The following is a 13,639-nucleotide window of genomic DNA, read 5'->3' as shown; positions in this document are numbered from 1 at the left end:
TTGCAGTCGAGGAACTGGGCCCTTTGCTTTTGCACTTCAGCAGAGAAGTCAGCATAGATAGAAATTGTGCTGTCCTGGAAAGTAATCGACCCCTTCTGCCTAGCCAACTTCAACAAACCATCACGGTCACGGGCATTCAAAAGTCGGGCAATAAGTGGCCTAGCAGGAGCTCCAGGGGGACCACGTCTAGTGGGAACTCTATGAGCTCTTTCAATCGTAAAGGCCTGAGAGAGGGATTGCGGCCCAAAGGTGGCACGCAACCATTCTTCCAGAAAAAGTTCAGGGGCCTCACCCTCCACATTTTCAGGAAAACCTACAAACCGTAGATTGTTCCTGCGGATCCTATTTTCTAAATCATCAGCTTTTTGTTGGGCTAACAGCAGGGATTTCTGTAACTCTTGGACGTTACCTTGTAAGGGCAGACAGGAGTCCTCTAGTGTACTGATCCGCTGTTCGGCCGCCATCGCTCTCTCACGCATTTTCTGCATATCATGCCGTATAATAGAGAGGTCGACTTTAATCTCGTCCGTTTTGGCACTAATGAGAGAGGCACAAGTGTCTCTAGTCGAGCGGATTTCCTCCAGAACATCTCTCAGTGACGGCTCAACCAGCTCCTGAGAATTCTGATCCGAAGCGGCAGACGGAGAGCTAGGCCCCGAAGAGGAAGCGCCATTTTGATGGTCACGGCCTTCGCGGGCAAACTTCCCCAGCTTCGCGGCGGCTTCCGACGCCCTTTTCTGTGCCCGATTCTGCCCCATTAAATGGCGTGGTGGAAGGGGATCCCCAATTGGATCCACTATGTAGGGTATTGAAAGGTCTACCGACCCGTATCAGGATAATTACGCCGTCAAGGGACGGAGCTCGCCAGACACGCGACTGCTCACATCGAGTAGGTAACCACGCCCCAGTCGAATGATTTTTAGTTCGAATCGTTCGATTCAAAGTCGTAGTCGAAGGTCGAAGTAGCCAGTTCGATGATCGAAGTAGCCAAAATAAAAATTCGAAATTCAAAGTTTTTTTCATTCTAATCCTTCACTCGAGCTAAGTAAACGTGCCCCTTCATGTTAGAAAGTATACATACACACAAAAAAATTAATGATAAAGATGAATGTATCATGTTGCATAAGGTTGATTAATGAGCAGTATTTGCTAAAAGTGTAGAAAGCTGGGAGAAAAAAATGAATATGGAATTTGTAGGAAAAATATTTGAAAAACGTGGAATAATAAGTGCAGTTACATGATAGGCAAGTCTTTGACCATCTTGTTGCAAACAGAGCAGAACTCACCATCACTATAATACAGTGCATCCTAGGCAGAATTTTGGCTTAATTGGGGTGTGGCCAAGGCAGATCATGGGGATCACGTGAACAGTGGGCTAATAATTGGGTCCACCCTAGAGAAAAGTGAGTATGAGGTGCTTTTTTTATTTATTGATGGTGGCCATGCTACTCCCTAGCATGACTAAGAGGTATCTACAGATAGCAGTAAAATTGTTAGAAAAGATGATTTTCCCTAAAGTTAGTATAGTGCCTATGTATATATGGTGTAGATTCTTTGACAAATGAGGTTCAAAATACAGCTAGATGAATACAGCCTCCTCCTGTATTATTTGTTGCCCTATTCTGCTAAAATATTCTCTCTAAACTAGAAAATCAAAACTAGGGCACTGCCCACATACACTGATGGATTGCTCCAAGCAATACTGCTCAGACATTTAAGTTCACATTGATTTATCAAATACCTTTCGCTAAGGATTCAATATAGACTTAATATAGATTTAAGTAGTAAATGCCACTGGATGGACCTGTATCCATGTGAACATAATTTAAAATGAGATGTCTGCCATTATTCCAACGGAGCTTTAGTCATATTCCTATTTTGATGTATTTATGCTATGAACTATAAAAATAGATATAGATGTGTACCTGTAAATCTTTTAAAGGCCCTGGTAGCAATACCACAATCGCATAGCAAAATATTTCTTGCTTCCAGGAGTGACAATGGTGTTGAATGGATGATAAGAAAAGGGCAGGTCTAAGGTGCATAATATGAGATTATGTGTTTTTATAATATGTTAATAAGACCTTTATAAGTGTTTGTATGAATGCTATGGGCTTTTACAGAGGGCCATTTAAAATCTATGCACATACATAGATCATCAGTCACAGCGTGATACTGAAGTATTCTAACAAGCTTCTCCTAGAAACAACAGCCACGAATAATGTAATTATTTCTGTTATCTTGGAAAACGCTTCTAAAGAAATTTTACAGTAGAAAGTAAGATAAATTTGCATTCATCTGTGTCTTTGTCCTCACACAAATGATCCCCATTGTCTGAAGAGGAAGGACAATTTAATAAAGGGTTGAAATATTCAAGGTAATTATCTTTATCCTTCTTGTGAGTTAAATTATTAAGTACAGAAGAGGAATACAAAGCATGCCTTATACATAGATAGCTACCGCAAGTCTCACTTTATAATTAATTATGGACCATTCATCTAACCAGAGAATCTAGATGCTTTTATTTGAGGAAAACTATTATTGAAAAGATTTTGTTTCTTTTTTTTTAGAGGAATAAAAACTAGTTAGTTGGAGTGTGAGACAAGTTCTATTCAAAACAAGAATGTGGTGTCATTCCTATATATATATATATATATATATATATATATATATATATATATATATATATATATATATATATATATATATATATAATATATATATATATATATATATATAAATTTATAGTTATCTTAGGCATTTATTTAATATATTCATTTTGCTTCCTAGTTAGAAGACAAATTTTACCTTTCTTAAAAGAACATGTTATGCATTTAACACCGATGTGCTGAATGAACCATTATATCCCTAAGTGGTACCATTGTGTTTTATAGAACTGCAATGTACATCAGACTTGTGATCCTTCTATTTATGTAATGACTTATTCCTGAAGGAAAGCCAATCTTTGACCTGTAAAGGATTCAGTATAAAAGTAACATGAGACTTAAGGCTATGAAAACACCAGTGAGAGTCAGACAGTATTAAAGGAAAACTATACCCCCAGAATGAATACTTAACCAACAGATAGTTTCTATAATCTCAAGTGACCTATTAAAGAAACTTACAAAACTAGAATATATCACAAAATATTGCCTTTTTGACCATTAGCCACCATTTTGTGATGGTCTGTGTGCTCCCTCACATGACCAGAAATATGTGTGGGAGTAAAATATAGAACTTTGTCCAATAATTGGCTCATGTGACCTAACATGTATGTCCACCCTTGGTTTGTTTTTGTGACCCATGATCATATGATCCAAGGGGACGGTCCTTAGTACTTAAAATGGCAAATTTTTTATTTAGTATTATACAATGGCACTTACTACTAAAAAAACGTTAATATTTTTGTGAAAATGGTTTATGTAGAGGAAGCAGGATTTAACATATAAGATGTTTTATGCAATATATTTTTTTATAGAGACCTACATTGTTTGGAGTATAGTATAGTATAGTATAGCATGATAAGATAGCATGATAAGTTACCTTTTACCTCATCCCGGAAGAAATCTAATTTAAATATTTAAGAGGACCTGAGGATGCTCCCAAACACAGTAACTGAATAACCCTACCTCTTTAAATCCAAATCTATACCCCAATGTCTGCCCTAATCCTAAGTATTATTAATTTAGGTGATAGTATGGCTTACCAGTAAATCCTGTTGCGATTAGGTGTTATTATCTTCAAAGAACACTTTGCCCATATAAATTAAATTGTGGTTTCATTAACATGCAATTACTTACAGAAAATATTCTAAAGAACCTATAAAAGTCAATTTCAGTTGCACTTGTAATAGGTAGTCTAGTGCTACAGTTCCTTGCTCCAGTTCCACCTCTCTTCCCATTCTTTCACCTTTCTCTCTTTCATCTTTTCCCTGTGTTTTCTTAATTTTACCTGGTTTTTGCCAGCCACTCATAATACTAAATAAAAACATCTTAGAATAGCAGACATTAAAAAGAAAACAATTATACCTCACAACATTTTGGAAATAGAAAGTGTGGCAAATGTTTTGACCATGCCCGTTTTGGACCACACCCCATAATTACCATGTTCATTTTACAAAGTTTGGCTGGTTTGAACACATTCCTGGGGGTTTTAGGGTCAGGTTTTATGTGTTATTACAGTTTTGCTAATGAAGGTGAAATTGTCCTTTAAGATGCAATTCACAGTTTCCCCAAGAGACCTGCTTATCTAAGATTGTTACAATTGCTTCTTTGCTTATCTTAAATTGTTACAAATCTAAGCAGGCCCGCCATCAGAATTTGCGGGGCCCATACAACAACATTTTCTCCCCCCTGCCCCCACACACAATTAAAAAAATATTGGTGGCGTGGCCCCAGATCCCCCCCAAGTTAAAAAAAACATCAGTGGCCAGCCCCCTCCCCACAAGTAAAAAAGAAAATTAGTGCCCAATGGTTTAATAAAAAAAAAAAGGTCATTGGTGTTTAGTGGAACTTACCTTTCTTCTTCCTTTCTGAGCTTTGGCTCCTCCTTTGGCACAGCTCCACTCCTACTCCAGCAGGCTTGGCTCCTACTTCAGCACGGCTCGGCTCCTGCTTCGATGCAACTCGACTCCTACTTCGGCGCAACCCGACTCCTTCTTTGGCACAACTTGGCTCCTACTTTGGTGCAACTTGGCTCCTACTTTGGGGCCCGGCTAATCCAGGAAACACAGCATTGCTGGGCCCCCCTTAACATATAGAAGCCAGTGTGCCAGGAACGATTATCCCCCCAGTACCCCCTGATTGTGGCCCTGTATCTAAGTGCACCTGCCATGTATTCTGGGCTCTCTGCCAAAAGCCAAATACGTTTTCTTTTCTGGCTGTTCAATGCAGGAGATCAAAGAGAAAGTTGGGACATTTCAGTAACTATCCGGGACTACGGGTTGAGCGGTCAAAATCTAGACCGCGAAAAACGGGACAGTTGGGAGGTATGCAATCCTGTAAATATTTTACAGTAGGACCCTGATTTTACATTTTCCTTGAATTGACACTGTTTTATCGCAGTTCCATTCAGGCAAGCTGGTTTTTTGCCCGAAATAAGACTAATTCCAGCGCAGACAACAGAAACTTCCAGATAGGATACTAACCTCTCCGACTGACATATACAACCTCGGTAGGTCTGCGATTTTCGGATTTGGACTTTTTGCAGCATCGAGCTTTAATGAATCCAGAAAAATTTGAGTTGAAAAAAAACCCAGAAACATTCGATAACCCCCTAAATTATTTGGCAAAATGTGTAGGTAACCGTTTACTAATTTTCTAAATATAGTATAAAGCAGAAACAGCTAAGTTTGACTTATTCAATGGTTATCTCTGTCTTTTTTTAGGAATAATTCTATATTGAATATATTTTACTAATTTACTTGAAATTTAGAAAAAAAATAATGAGGTTATTAAAGCCATTTTCTCCAGATAGCATTCCTGGACTGGAATTCTACTATCTAATGTTTGCAAGCTACTCCTCTATAATTGCAGCCTTTTTCAATTTACGCTCACAATGATGAGTCAACTCCGAGTCAATTTCATGTCTAGGCCTTGTAAGCTATATATAAAACTGCCTGATATCTATACCTAATTTCCATGCATTCAAATGAAATGAGTCACTATGAATGTAATAACTTTGCACAGTCTTAAACCAACTGAAAAGTATATTTAGCAAGCTTTCAGAGCAGCAAATCTCCATCTGTCTGAAAGGGGATCTGGGAGCATATAAAACAGAAATTTTTCAATTAACCATTAAAGTCATCAAATTTTGACAATAGTTTCTGATATCACTTTCTTTATCCAATATATATAGTTATTAGAAAATCAAATGGGATTTTTTTGCAAAAGGGGGCCCACGGAAAACTAGAATTAATATACAGTACTGATATCCCATGATTTAAATTTTCCATTAAACATGTTTGCATGGTTTGGAAACATTACAGGCTTTTTTATATAGTTTTTACATTATATTATTTTAGGGTTTTTTTTGTATTTGTTTTAGGATCTGACTCACTAACATGCATTGACTAATCCTTCAAATGAGTCATTTTACTTTATAGGGGTCACTGCTATCACAGTGAGAAGTGTTAGATTGCCCCGGTTTTTGTTTTTCACGCTTTTAAACAGAAATAGCACAGTTTTATACATTTCTGCATGTCTTTGCATTATATTGGTAATCAATCCCTTCATTTATAAGCATTATACTTTTTAAATGATATGAAAATACATTTCTTTGGAACATGGTATACAAGCAATGCTAATGTCTTTTTTTGAATTACTGTGCACCAGTCTGTGAATGTTAGGGAAAAATACCCTGCAAGGTGTTCTGCTGTGCTTGACCTTTGACACTGTATATGTTATAACTTTGAGATGAAGTTTCATTCTAAAATCTCATGTGACAAAATACACTCCACTACATCTTTCATGGCTGATTCGCCAAATAAAGGAATTCAGCTTTTTTAAGAGCTCCTGGGGCCCAATTATTTTCTAATCAAAGCTTCACCAACATATACACATATGTCTTACATGTATAAGATGTTCTAGGAATTCAGTCCTCTCTGCAAGCCACTCCATAGGGGTTCTTTCTGAACCTAAGTTATCACAGTAAAGTTTGTGCTTTACCAAACTGCCAACATAATACAGTATATTGGGAAAGTGAAAGATTTTTATACCCCAATGGAGACAAAAAAATGTTTCCTTAAAATTTGTTGGAGAAAATAACATTTTAATTACTCCATTCTGTTTAACAGATGTTAAACAGAATGCAGTAAATTACTATAAAATACTTAGCAGCACTTAAAGCTTTAAAGCCACTTTAGAGAGCTCTAGAGAGCTGCACACACTTGTTAATTGCTCTTAATATCCAAACATAAATAATAAGGTTACTGCATACATTTTAGAAGTGGTCCTCATCACCTATAAAAACAAGGCAGATGGTGCTCTTGGGGTATTGTATAAGATAAAATAGAGAATAGTTCATATACCCATAGCTTTAGAGCCCCCTGCAATCACTTTATTTTAAGGATGCACCTAATCCAGAATCCATTGTGAAAGATTCAAATACAAAACCGAATCTGGTTCCTCATTTGCATATGTAAATTAGTGAAATGAAGGGAAAAGAGAACCGCACATAGTCATTTTTTTTTACTTCCTTGTTTGTGTTATGAAAAGTCACGTGACTTTTCGGATTTGGTTCGGCCAGGCACTTGGATTTGGCTGAATCCGAATTCTGCTGAAAAAGGCAGAATCCTGGATTTGATGCATCCCTAATTTATTACATTCTACTCCAATCTATAAAGAGGTACTGTAAGGGGCACATTTTCTAAGCTCAAGTGAAGGATTAGAATGAAAAATACTTTGAATTTCGACTTTTTTTGGCTACTTCGACCATCGAATTGGCTACTTCTACTATGACTTCGAATCGAACTAAAAATCATTCGGCTATTCGACCATTCGATCGAAGTACTGTCTCTTTAAAAAAAACTTTGACTACCTACTTCGTCACCTAAAACCTACCGAGCACCAATGTTAGCCTATGGGGAAGGTCCCCATAAGCTTTCCTAGCTTTTTTTGATCGAAGGAAAATCCTTCGATCGATGGATTAAAAGCCTTTGAATCGTTCGATTCCGATCGAACGATTTTTCCTTCGATCGTTCGATTGAACGATATTCAAAGTCGAAGTCTTTTACTTCGAGGGTCGAATATCGAGGGTTAATTAACCCTCGATATTCGACCAATAGTATATGTTCCCCTAAGTGTTATATCCTTCTCACCTTGCTGTATGATGTACAGCTGGGGGGTACATCATCCAGTGAGGTACATATACAGCATGCTATAGTCCCCAACACATATTTATGGTTATTTCTTGCTAATATGACAGTGGGACCGATTGGTTTTTTAAGTTATCTCTTTTGTATATTAATTGTATTTTGTAATGATATTATTTATGTTGCGTGAGGGTACAGTGACAGCTATATTATTCTAATAACAGTACAGTATTAGAATGCCGCTTGTAGATAACACTGCAGCTGTAGAAGCATTTCAACTAATTAGCTAACAGTGTAGTTCCCCACAACCACCAGTGAGAAATTTGCTTTCATTTTCTTTATAATTTAACTCATAGTAGTTTGACAAGATTGTAAAAGTCTACATAAGACATTCTAACTGATTAATAGATGGTTTAATAAAAACTGAGTGGATGCTGTCCCAATGGTGGCTATGTAAGTAAAAAATGGAGACATCCCGAGCATGCCCTGGGGAAATCAAAGCTCCCCTTTAAATGTCAATCAAAATTATAAACTTTTAGGCCCTCTGTGTGCTCCTCAACTTCATTATATCATTGCCTTTAAGAGTGGCTTTCATTAATTATTGGACAAGCATAATATCTGACTTAAGATACAGTATAGTGATCTCAAGATTTACAGTTAGTAAAGTATCAGTATATACTATATATAATGTATGGTCCCAGAATCCCTAGTGTCATTACTGTTGGTGGTGAGCAGGAACATGTGTGCTGGAAACTGGCCTGCCCTGTCTTTACTTTAAGTGTGCATGCACCTGGACAGTGCTCAAGGCCAGGTAGCCTGCAACCAGAAGTCCAGTGGGCTTAACAGTTAAAAACAGATGGGGTGGGGGTAGACATTATACTCTGTACTATTTTGAAGACGGTTTAATATGTTTTATTTGTTGTCAAATTAAGCACAGTAACTGCCAATCCAAAATCTCCAGCATGGCAAGCATCATCATTTACTAATTTCCAGAGATAATGGGGCAAATTCACGAAAGGGCGAATTTTCGCCTGCAAAGGTTTCACCACATCCATTCAGCGCAAGCATTTCATAGCAAACTTTTTACGCTTAGGTCAATTTGAATAGGGCGCGTTCATATAGCTCTTATATATGACTTTATTAGAGATGTTGTTGCAATGCTTGACGTGGCCACTTATTTCATGTTCAAGGAAGCAAAATAAAGGCAAAAGTGATCTCTAATGCACTAGACATGAACTCGCCCTAAAACAAATGTGGCATGCCCCTCAAATGGTAAAAAAAAATGTTAAAATGAAATTTTATATTAGTTACAACTTTTAAAGACAATCCTACTTTAACATTTGAAAAAACACCAGCCGCTTTTAAAGATTTTTATGACTTTTTGGCACACAGGCTATGATATCACTGACATGTCATCTTATCAGTTTGGGGAAAATGATAACGTTCTGTAAAATTCGCACTTTAGTGTATATGCAGAGTAATGATTGTGCTCCTGAGCGAAAATTCAACTGGCGATAGGGCGTGAAACTCTTTCGCTAGCGAATTGTCCTCTTCGCCTGTTAGTAAATTAGTGTTCTCCCTGTGGATGGGATTTCTGGCGAATTTTTACTAGTGATGGCCGCCCTTTAGTAAATCTGCCCCATTTTAATTATAGCATAATACAAATAGACTTTATAGACACAGCATACATTTCTGTAATAACCTCTGGTGAGATACATATCCACCAAATAGAATGTTCAAATATTTACTCGTGAATGCTTTGTAATGTGAATACTTTAAGATAGCCTGACATTTTATGAAAACTTGGTATGTTTGGTAACAGACAACAGCGAATCACTAATAAGAAGTGCACAAAAGAAAAAAAAGGACAGAAGTAAAAGAAAAAAACACAAAATATTATAAGAGCTCTTTAATTTAAAACTGGCAGGCACATGGGTTTTGATCCCTACAGCCTACTGCTAGTTTTCACACTCATGTATTTAAAATATAATAAAGCTACCATATATCTTATACATAAACGTATCAAATACCGTATATACTCGAGTATAAGCCGAGTTTTTCAGCATCCAAAATGTGCTGAAAAAGTCTACCTCGGCTAATACTCAGGTCAGCGGGCAGTAGATGAGATTGCAGTGACTTTTAATCATTCCTATACCAACAGTTTGCTTGGGGAGAGACTGCAATATCACACAGTGCCCTCTGTTATATGAAAGAATAACAGTGACTGCAATATCACACTGCGCCCTCTGTTGGTTATATGAAAGAATAACAGTGACTGCAATATCACACAGCGCCCTCTGTTGGTTATATGAAAGATTAACAGTGCGCCCTCTGTTGGTTATATGAAAGAATAACAGTGACTGCAATATCACACAGCACCCTCTGTTGGTTATATTAAAGAATAACAGTGCACCCTCTGTTGGTTATATGAAAGAATAACAGTGACTGCAATATCACACAGCACCCTCTGTTGGTTATATGAAAGATTAACAGTGACTGCAATATCACACAGCGCCCTCTGTTGGTTATATGAAAGAATAACAGTGACTGCAATATCACAAAGCGCCCTCTGTTGGTTATATGAAAGAATAACAGTGACTACAATATCACACAGCGCCCTCTGTTGGTTATATGAAAGAATAACAGTGACTGCAATATCACACAGCACCCTCTGTTGGTTATATGAAAGAATAACAGTGACTGCAATATCACACAGCGCCCTCTGTTGGTTATATTAAAGAATAAGTGACTGCAATATCATACAGCGCCCTCTGTTGGTTATATGAAAGAATAACAGTGACTGCAATATCACACAGCACCCTCTGTTGGTTATATGAAAGAATAACAGTGACTGCAATATCACACAGCGCCCTCTGTTGGTTATACGAAAGATTAACAGTGATGGCAATATCACATAGCACCCTCTGCACATGGTAGTGGGACAGTGGGACACTGCACACAGTAATCCGTTTGGCAATTCTCTGTCACCATCAACTTTGCAAAGAAGTCCGGTTGATCACTGGGGGGGGTCACTTTGGCGGAATGTGCGCTGCTGGGAGACAGGGCTGTAGTTGTGTCTAGGCTTATACTAGAGTGACTCTAGTAGAGTCAATAAGTTTTCCCAGTTTTCGTAGGTAAAATTAGGTACCTCGGCTTATACTCGGTTCGGCTTATACTCAAGTATATACGGTAGTAGTATTTCTATAGTTTTCGTGTTCAGCTGTTTCTGCAGTGTGTTTGTTTGTAAGAACTGGAATAAATATTTCTGTTAAAGTCATTCAATTACATGCCACCTTGCCTGCCTCAGCCCTTTCACCTTCAGGTTCAGATATTTACCACCACGCAAAAAGTCTGGGAACAGAATATAATGGGACACAAAACCCAACAAAGTCTTGTCTCTTTGATGGGTTTCCTAGGAAACCAAGCAATATAACCTCTATTGCTAGGAAGTACCTGAGCTGCAGTGTTAAAAAAGAATTATTGCTTTATTTTTATATTAAACCCAACATCGGTATATATAGCATCTGAGTGATTCCAGTAACTGATGAATCAATATCAGATGCAAAATGTTTTCCCCAGCTTGACTTAACCTGTGGTTGAAGAGATCACCATAACTGGCAAATAGGATCACTTTTGTATTATATTTATAGTGAAAATCATTATAGATATAACTTCTGTGTCTCCATCCTGCCCATGGTGGCTATGGATAAAAATCTGATTTACTTTAACCTCTGATGTTTCTGGTCATGTCACACCTTCTAACGCCCTCACCATTTAGTGAGTTTATTTGGTCAGTAATTGCTTCCCCTGATGGTCCCAGTCAAGCATTCAGTTGGGGAAGAAACTGCTCTTGTACAGAAATAACTACATGGAGAACTTTCTTCCCTCAATGGATGCACAGCTAAGACCAATACCAGTCACACCCAGTCAGAAAAGCACACAAAGAGGGTGGGAGAGTTCTTCAAAAAGAAGGTGGGAGAGGACACTGGGGCCTAGGATTGGGCTATCTGGATGTAGCTGAAGGGTATTGAGCAGGACCATTGTACAGCATGGCTTGCATATTTCAATTGGATTATGCCCCCTATAACAGTGCCTCTATTTGTATCCTTGATACATATATACAAAACATGACTTCTTGTGGCAGGGTATTGAGCAGGACCATTGTACAGCATGGCTTGCATATTTCAATTGGATTATGCCCCCTATAACAGTGCCTCTATTTTGAGCAGGACCATTGTACAGCATGGCTTGCATATTTCAATTGGATTATGCCCCCTATAACAGTGCCTCTATTTGTATCCTTGATACATATATACAAAACATGACTTCTTGTGGCATTTTATGTTGTGGTCGGTCAAAAAAGTATGGTTATTTACTGGGCAAGGTCATTTTATCACATGCCACAGGGGAGAAAAAACATGTAATTGATTATTAAGGGGTGCTTTAAAATGGGCGCAATGAGAAACACATATGAATGCAATTCATGAAGGCAAAAAGGGAAAGCTGTGCTCACCACTAAACAAATTTAAATCATTAGAAGGGGATACAATGAGGGTGTGAATACAGAATACATACAAACCAAAGCATGAAATCTTTCGCGAAGGATCCGGGGGTTCGGCCAAATCCCAAATAGTGGATACGGTGCATACTTAGTTATATTGCAAGTCAATGAAAGGTCTAACTTTCCCATCTGGTTTGCTTCTGTCCCAGTCTGTTGATTACATTTTATTTAAATAAAAATCTCTGGGCTGGGCACCCTACCTTTTTTATATTTTTGCTTAGCTAATAGTTTTCCCTTTTTCGTCACACACCCTGCTAGGTCTATCTTTATATATATTGCCCAGTGCTTAAATGCCTTTGACTCTAGGCTTGGTGGAAATTCTAAAGCCAATTTGTCAATGTTCAAGTTTGAATTTAATAGCTGATAAGTTCACGTAAAGCCATGATCTAAGGATGAGAATACAGACAAGTCAGATTAAGAATCAGCATCGGGTAATTAGATGTGAGCCAGAGAGTAACGAGACTTGAAATGGGAAGAGCGCATCTGATGTTCACGACTAAAGAAGACATAAGAGTATCTTATAACTGCTCCTAAGATTCATAGGGGCAGATTTACTAGGGGCGAAGTGACTAATGTTAGTGTCGCCAGCGTGACATCATTTCGTTACTTTGCCGATTTACTAATGGGCGCAGGCATAATTTCACTAGCGAAGGAGATAGACTGTAGCGGTAATTCGCTCCCTTACGCCTGTCGAAGTTGCGCTCTGGCGAATGGACGTAACTACGCAAATTCACTAAGATGCGGATTTTACTGAACGGTACCTCTTGCGCCAGACTTGCCTTCGCCACCTCAGACCAGGCGAAGTACAATAGAGTAGATAGAACTTCCTCAAAAAATAGTGTGTGCCATACTCTGCCTGCCCTATGCTCCCTGTGTGTGCCATATACTGCCTGCCCTATGCTCCTTGTGTGTGGCCCAATCTGCCTGCCCTATGCTCCCTGTGTGTGCTATACTGTGCTTGCTCTATGCTCTCTGTATGTGCCATACTCTGCCAGTGTCTGCCATACTCTGCCTTCCTTGTGTTCCCTGTGTGTGCCCTGCTCTGCCTGTGGAACATAAGCCTGGTATTTGTTCTGGGGGTTTGTTAGCATTTGAAAATTATTGTGAGCCCCTAAGGTGTTTAATCATGTGCTGGGGGTGCTTTGTTACCCACAGGGGAGGAGGTGGAGATTTGAAAATTATTGTTGGGACCCCCTAAGGTGTTTAATCATGTGCTCCCACAGGGGAGGAGTAGATATATGTATTTAAAGTTATGTCTTAATATGACT

This window comes from Xenopus laevis, chromosome 4L (assembly GCF_017654675.1).
Source record: "Xenopus laevis strain J_2021 chromosome 4L, Xenopus_laevis_v10.1, whole genome shotgun sequence".
NCBI classification, from domain to species: domain Eukaryota; kingdom Metazoa; phylum Chordata; class Amphibia; order Anura; family Pipidae; genus Xenopus; species Xenopus laevis.
The sequence above is the reverse complement of the archived record's forward strand: the minus strand, read 5'-3'. Positions refer to the sequence as shown.